This window comes from Pteropus alecto, unplaced genomic scaffold, assembly GCF_000325575.1.
Source record: "Pteropus alecto unplaced genomic scaffold, ASM32557v1 scaffold79, whole genome shotgun sequence".
Lineage (NCBI taxonomy): Eukaryota > Metazoa > Chordata > Mammalia > Chiroptera > Pteropodidae > Pteropus > Pteropus alecto.
Window position 1 is genome coordinate 9,893,336 of NW_006494612.1, and position 8,698 is coordinate 9,902,033.

At 33.9% G+C, this 8,698-nt stretch overlaps 1 pseudogene; it reads left to right on the forward strand.

Moving 5' to 3' along the window:
• The first annotated feature begins 7,469 nt into the window (after window positions 1–7,469).
• LOC112474357 lies at window positions 7,470–7,588 on the forward strand (annotated as a pseudogene).
• Window positions 7,589–8,698: the final 1,110 nt, after the last annotated feature.

The window sequence follows — 8,698 nt, forward strand, 5'->3', positions numbered from 1 at the left end:
CCGAACGCGTATTGACTGATACCCCAGATAAAGGTAGACATCTGTGGAAAGTGTAATGTAGTGGGGGGATGGCATCCAGAAGAATATAAAATAAACTACTGGTAAGATTAGAGCACTTCTTAAATCTCAGGAAAAGATTTAGCGTGCCCCCTGAAAAAGGAAATATCCCTTTGAAATGGATCCTAGAAAATGTAATGTTTGTCATGAGGAAGTTTGTTATGTAATTATAGAAGGATTTTGTGTGTGACTGATAAATTACTAGATTTATCAGGGTGATTGCTTTCTAAGTTATATAAATGCCTAATCGCTATTTTGTACACAGGAAACTAATTAATATTGTATATCAATTATAATAGAAAAATAAAAAGTATTTTTAAAATAAATTTTTAAAAAGAAATATTGAAAGAGAAGAGTGGACAAAAAGAATGTACCAATGTATCTCTATTGGCACTCTGGTTTTAGTCACCAGTTATTATTATAGAATTTTGGTCAGAATGAAAAAGATCACACTAAGGACATAGAGTAAAGTTATCATCTGCTTGGTAACATCTAATTACCTTTTTCAGATTCTGTATTCACTAAGCAACTTTCTCTGTTTTGGATTCCTGAATGTATCTTATTAGCTTGCCAAGTATATCTGTTCTTAGGAATTAATAATTTGATATTCTCCTATGAATTTGATCATTTAGAATATATTTTATATTTGATCATTTGAAAGTAATTTGATTTTTTATATAGTTTCTGAATATTCATTATTGAGAACCATGCCCTGTGTCAACGTTGATTCTACTAAAGTATTGATGCCCTAAGACACTCGATCTGAAAATGCTGCCAGCCTTATGTGACACATTTGGTTCTGGAACACAACATTGTCAGCATCTTAACTAAAATAGCAGCTCTGGCTGGAAAGAGTTATATAGGTTGAAGTTATGAAAAGTGAGAGAAATATTTACGATAATAATCTTGAGCTTAAAGTTAGACAACATAGAAGTTAAACTGTTATTAAATGACTGCTACCTCTCTGTTATCACAACATATGAGGCAGAATGTTTAAAAAAAATCTTTCTGAACAGAACTATCTTTTTAATTTAATTAATTTATTTTTTGTTATTCATAAAATTATATTTTGGGAATTGTTACTAATATGTTTTTACGAGAAAGGTATTATTTCTCTATTTTATATGATTTATAAGCTTAACCAAATACTTAAGTATAATTTTATTATACTCAAAATCTCATTTTCTCCTAGTTAAATATACTTTTAACTTTATGCATAAGAAAGTAAGATTGGAGAAAGAGTTCATGTAACAAAAATTTGATGAGCAATGATCTAGACTAGAGAAATATCTCATCTCTTAAGAAATGGGTTTTAATAATTATTCTTAAGTAACAACAAATGTCCCTAGGATACTGCATAAATTTTAATGGAGAAAAATCATAGTCAATGATTTAAAAAATATTAACTGGAAACAGAGATGTATATGTATTGAACTTAACAGGAAACAAAATGCATCAGCACAATAACAATAATAAAAAATAGTAGAAATCAATGTTTAAAACATTAACAAAAATGCTAAATTTATGAAAGATGAAAGGGGAACCAGCAGATAACTGATCATTATTCAAAACTGTTCCAAGAAGACACTATAGTCCATGCCTTATTTTCCTTTTGTGCATAATAATATGTAAGAAGCAATTTTTCAATTTATGCAATAATATTTATACTGTAATCTTTTTTTAAATGTATTCATAAATATTAATCAATTCCCACAACAGCACTGTGAGATAGCTAAGAATTATCCAGAGATGACAGACTGAGAGCTTAAAATGATATTTGGCTATGATGCCAAGGACTGCTGAGAGAATTAATAAGAGAGCTGACAGAGTACAAAACCCTCACTCCTGGTTGCTGCCAGGGTGAAGGAAACTGTCAGAGCTTTCTTGTCCTGTTTTGACTCCTGTCCTCCACAGTGACACATGGAGTCAAAAGCACCTACTCATACATTATCCCAGCGAAGTATCACCAAAGTATCAGTGATGTATCAGTGAAGCTATCACAGATGCTCCTTCTATCCTAACTCTTGATGTTTCACAGTGTTAGGTGTCTCACTTCTTAGGAAACAAGAACATTTTCAAACCCACAATTTAAAGACCTGCTTCAAGAAGTCTTCCATGAGTTTGAATGAGAGAAGTCTAAATAGAGGCTACAAAGGAGTATCATTGTCTTCTGCAAAGCTAAAACCAGTTATACTGTGACTGATTCATCTGAATTTTTAGTGACTCACACCATCTTTTATATGCTTCTAATGTTAGGGACTTTATAGTTTATAAGTAGCTGCTGGTGACCAACTGTCCCGGTTTACCAGGGCCTGAGGATTTCCTGGTACAAAGGACTTTCTGTATTAACACTGGGGAAGTCCCAAGCAAACCCAAATGATTGGTCACCTTACCTCTCTGAGTAATGAAATACACCACTGTTTCCTTATTTTATGTGACTGATGAAATGAACTTAACCAGCTGTCCTATTTCTTCAAGTAAATAGATATACATAGGGAAAAATTGAATTTGAGCAAAAAATGTTTTAACATTTATTTTTTTAATACACCTTTTAGTGAATTATGGCCAAATTTTCATAGATAGTAAAACTTTATATACAACATTCAAATTGCCATAGGGTAAGACCACCAGTATATATAAATATCCACACTGAAAACTTGTCTAAAGATTTTTTTTTCCTTAGGAGACAGACTGGAGAGATCAAACTCCCCTCATCCCATCTCAAAGCCTCTTCTCAACTGTAGCCCTCAGCCATCCTACCTTAGATCCCTATTCAGAGATATAGGAAATGTCCCAATGTTCTCCAGGACACAAGAAAATCTGAGCAGCTATCTTTTTTATCCACATGCTAGATGAGGTTTTCTCTTTGAGATTAAAGTCTCAGCCTTGCTGTTTACAACCTGGGAAGCACAGAACACTTCCTGCTCTCGATCTTACCATACTCCCTTCCCTTGTGAGTGCTCAACCAGAAGGGGAGGAGCAGAGACCAGGCTCATTTCAATCAATCAAGGGTTCTTAGTTCTCACCAAGGACCCCCTGACTCTACTCTTCGCATCAGTTTGTTGACCTCTGCTTTCCTTTCTGGGAGAGAAACCAACTCTTACGTCATTATTCATTCATTTCTCCACTGTGAATGGAATGGACTATTATGGCTTTTCTATGGCTACTTACTACTGTCTATGTAACTATGAGCACATAAGTTTATTCCTTATTTTTAATCTCATTATGCCCATTTCCTCATCTGTAAAAATGGGGATAATTATAGTATCTACATCATACAGGTTATTGTGAAAATTAAATGAGTTAATAGATGTAAAATGCTTATAAAATTTTTGACACAAACTAAGCACTCAATACAAAAGTTAGTTAATAATATATTTTTATTTTGTTGTGGTTATTTAAATTCAAGCTTTAAATTATAAAAATAGTAATAACTTTTTTTTCTCCCAGAAGCTAGTTCTTACAATGGAAAGCCTTTCTTTTAAGACTGTGGTTCCTGGTGAAGACTTGAAAGTCTACTTTGAAATTCAGATGAGAAATTAACTCTCTTCATTTAGCGCTCCTTTGTGCCTTTCTCTCCATGGGGGTATAGACCTCAGTCTTTTGCCATGCTTTAACTATGAAAGTGTGTCCCTCAACCTCAAATTAAGGGATAAAGAGAAGAAAAAAAATACCTGAGTGACAGTAGTGCCCTTTGCCAGCTATGTGACATTGGCTAGTGTCTTAAGTTATGAGCCTCAGGCTCAGAAATAAGAATAATAACAGGAATAATAATAATTTAGTAATTGAGTAAATCAATCAACAAATATTTATTGAGTACTATATGGTAGACACCTTGTCTGGTCTTGGAGATAAAATCTTGAATCAGTCCCAGGCTTCACTGAGTTTACAGCCTCGTAGGAAAGAGATTAAAACAATAATTATAGACAGATCCAGTAATTTCAATTGTGATGAAAGTTATTAAGGGCACTTCAACCTGTCAGAGCCTTCCTGAGACTTGAAGGGAAGGACTTGAAAACTTGAAGATGAGCTAGGGTAGAGGGCAGAAGAATGACTGAGGAAATAAATTTTAACAGCTGTCTTATTTTGTGGGTAATAAGATATACATGGTATAACATTAAATTTGAGCAAAATTTTTAAATTTTTCATGACAAAATAATGGCATGTGCAAAGTTGTTTCATAGGAAGAAAATTCACACTTCCTAGATGCTTAAAGAAGGCCTTGGTGGCTGGATTGAACAAAGCGGTGAGGATGAAAACTAGAAGGGCCGGATCTGCGGAACTCTGTAGACTAGAAGGTGAAAAGGTAATGAGATCATAAATATAAAATTTTGGCACATAGCAACTCTCTTAATGCTAATTTCTTAACATCCCTTAACATTAATTCCTTTCCATAAATTCCTTCTGCAATGTAGTTTCTTAACTTCATTATCAATTTTAGTGCTCTTCACTTTTTATTATTTTAAATTGAGTCACTTCACTTATATATTCTCATCTTCTAAATATCTTGTATATCTGTTTCCATTATGAATACTCTCATCAAAAGCTTACATGACTATTGCCAAATAATGAAAGATTTTTCTAAAATTATTCATTTTTTCTTACAGTATGTTATGATGGGTACCATATATGTATGCATATATACAGACATATATGTGTCCTATTTATATATGCAAAGTTATAAATATTAAACAGCAAAAGTCAAAATTACTTATCTTTAAATTACTCTAAAGCAATCTGTCCCATTCTATTCTAAAGCATTCTGTATCACTTTTCATTTTGTTCTTCACATATTTCATTTCAACTACCATGTCTTTTTCTGAATTTAAAAAATGATCCCACTATTTTGTTATCATTTTTTAACAAATGAAAACATATTGTTTTACATCCATTTCAGTCTTTGTACAACTACAACAATGATAAAGAAGCAGAGAGTCTGAAATAACCCATAAACACAATGCTGAATTGTTTTTGGTTGGTCAGTTCCATGTCAAATGCCTTTGTTGCATTTATTCTAAAGGTGAAAACTAATAAGTGAACTTAACTGCTCAAAGATCACACATTTCAGATCAGTCTGTATCTATGTTTTTCTCTAACTAATGTGGTGCAGTGAGCTGGCTGCACAAATGACTTTGCAGATCCAGGTGGTATTTATACTTTTGTTATCACATCAGTGTTCTATGCACTGATTCTTTAAGTTAAAATAATAATAATTGTTTTTTATTATTATAATTATTATCATAGCTATCACAACAAAATGTCCTTCACTTTGCCAGCAATTTGAATCTGAACTTGTCAGAGAAAGAAAGGTATTGATCAGAGCGAGGAAAGTAGGAGAATAATATTACAAACTGTTTTGATTATATTACACCTGCATTCTCTTGAAAAACTTATCTCCCAATTAATAACATATTTTCAGCTACCCAAAGATAATTCTGAATTATCCATATATCAGATTGACTATCCAAAAACTAAAAGGAATAAAAACCAGAAAGTTTTGAGCACTTACCACATTAGATTAATAAAATAATTCATGTAGAAGTAGAGGAACATTATGCATTCAATTTCATATGTTTTTACCTGTGATGTGTTTTCATTTACACTTATTACAAGATAGAAAACTGAGGCTCAGAGGCTTTAAATAACTTATCTGAGGTCACACAGTATGAGCCAAGCAGGAATTAGTTCCCAAGGCTTCTGATGCAGAAGACCTGGATTCTGATGAGTCAGTGGAAGGAACACTCCCTACAACACTCCTCTGTGACCATAAAAATGCAGCCCTAGGACTCTAGTCTTCTCCTCCTCAGAGCGCTCAGGCCTGCCGGCCTTTCCTTTCACAAAGATGCCTGTTTTACTTCAGCTTGCTCCTCAGGCAAAGTGGTCTTTAAATCTCAAGTCATCTCATTCAAATTTGTAATTTGATCCTAGTAGTTAAGTTCACAGTGCAGATTCAATTTGATCTTTCTCCAAATTATGGCCTCTCTCTCCTCTAACTTATTTTTTTCTCTCTCTCCTCTAACTTAAACTATAATTACTCCTTAAGTTCTTTCCAAATTATTGTATTCAATTACACATTCTCTTACTCATTGAACAAACATATTCTGACAACAGATAAGTCCTCACTTAACGCCACTGATAGGTTCTTGGAAACTTCAACTTAAAGCAAAACGAAACCAATTTTATCATAGGTTAATTAACACACAAAAGAATTAAATTCTTATGGCATATTTTTGGTCACAAAAAATTACCAAACTTTTAAACAAAGACACAATACACTTCTAATATTAAACATTGAAATAAATGTGAGTTGTACATAGATTAAAGAAAGATTACTAAAACAAGTAAAATAATTCTTTTCCAAATTATTTTTTCCAGTTCAGGGTGGCCTGCAGTTCAGGGCACAATATGGGAACCATCCTGGACAGGAAGCCCTTCTATCGCAGGACTCACTTATGTACACCCACACTCATTCAGACTGGGACAATGTAGAAATGCCAATTCACCTCATGTGCACATCTTTGAGATATGGGAAGAAACCAGAGTCCTAGAGAAAACCCAGGCAGACATGGCGAGAATGTGCAAACTCCACACAAATAGTGCCCTGCCCAATGATTATTTTTCTCATCAACATTATGACAAATGACATTGAATGAAAACATTGAATTATTTAAAAAATTGCTGCACTTATCTAGCCAGGGACTGTGCTGGACACTGGAGAAAGCCTGTGCTTCTTTCTTTCAGAGAAATGGGGAGTCACCTCTCTTTGATCATAAATCTCTATGCAAACACTGCCTATGACCAGATGCCTTCATTTGTTCCAACCCTGTCTGATCAACTCATATTCTCACAGCAGTCACACAAAGCTGGACACTGACAGTTCTTAGAAGACAGTGTACATTGGAGAATGAAAACTGGAAAATAATGGCTCTTTGGCCTGGGGGTAGAGATGTCATAGCTTCTGAATACCCTCAATATCTTTCAGCAGTTACAAACATAACATCCTAGGATTTGTTACACAGAGGTATTTAACATTATTTTTTATTCCCAAGAGCAAAGACAATAGAACAGTCCTTGAGGACAATCCTGTTCTGCTTCTAAAGCCCCTTGACCAATCTGGAAAATTTAGTCTAACCAGCCTGGAGTCCAGCTATTGGCTAGAGGAGGTCCCTAAGAGTTTGAGATGGACATACAAACTCCTGATAACTAATGTTGCTTAAGGGGATTTCATAGTGCTAGACTTTGTCTTAGATATTTTAATCTTCACAACACCCCATGTGAAGTAATTACCTTATCGTGTTAATAGAGCAAACATACAGAAATGTACATTAAACTTAAATTTACAGCTTAACAAATTGTTGTAAAATGAACACTCATGTAATGTAACTCCTTCTCAGATTAAAAAAAAAAAAAAAACCTGCGGCCATGCCGCCCTGAACAAGCCCGATCCCATCTGATCTCAGAAGCTAAGCAGGATTGGGCCTGGTTAGTACTTGGATGGGAGACCACCTATGAAGACGAGATGATGTAGGCATAAAAAATTTAAAAAACAAAAAATAAAAATAAGGAATTATAAACTGACAAGGTCCTTGCAATCTGTGAGGTCAACCAAGAGTTGCCTCACCTAAAAAAAAAAAAAAAACACTTTTCTGACTTTTATGCAATTCAGTTTCCTTCCCTTTCTTTATAGTTTCATAATCTAATTAACCATCCCTAAAATTATCATTTAATTTTGCCTGTTTTGGGGTCATACAGTAACTTTTCTGTTGTGTCTGGCCTCTTTTGCTTAACATTATGTCATTAAGGTCATCCATATTGTGACATATATCAGAAGTCCATTTATTTTCATTTCTGCATGGTGTACCTTTGTGTGGATATAGCACAGTTGTTTATTTGGCTGAGGAGGAACTTTTGGGTTGTTTCTTGCTTGGCCATTTTGAACAATACTATGAACCTCTATGCATAATCCCCCTGTACACAACTGTACACATTTCTCTCCAATAATGAAATTCTTGGGTTGTAGATTATGGGTATCTTCACCTTCACTAGGTACTAACAAAGAGATTGTTCCAGTCTACACCTGTATCAGAGATTCATGAGCGTTCCCATTGCCCCATATACTCATATAACTTGTATCATCAGACTTTTAATGTTTGCCAATCTGATGAAATGTAATATCTTGCTGATATTTTAATCTTCATTCTTTTGGTTTCCAATAATACTGAACATATTTATTTATGTTCTATTTAGTTGCTCTCTTTTATAAAATATCTATTCAGATCTTTTGCCCAATTAAGAAGAAATAAGGATTTCTATAAGCCAAGTAAAGAAAGTATCTAAGGAGGGAGTGATCAACTGTGTAAAGGGATGCTCATGGGTAGAATAAAATGACTGAACATTGACCATTGGATTTAGCAAATGAATATCATTGGTGAATTTAGAGTTTTGGTGGGGTGTGGAGGAAAAATTGTGTATTTTCGTGCTTAAGAGAGAATGGGAGAGAAGGGATTGCAAACTGTAAGATAGACAACTATTTCTCTCAGTTTTTATTAAAAGAGAGGAGAGAAACAATTTGATGGCTACAAAATATGATTTGTATTTTAAAGTGAAAAAATAAGTGTGTTTGTATGATGATGAAAATTAT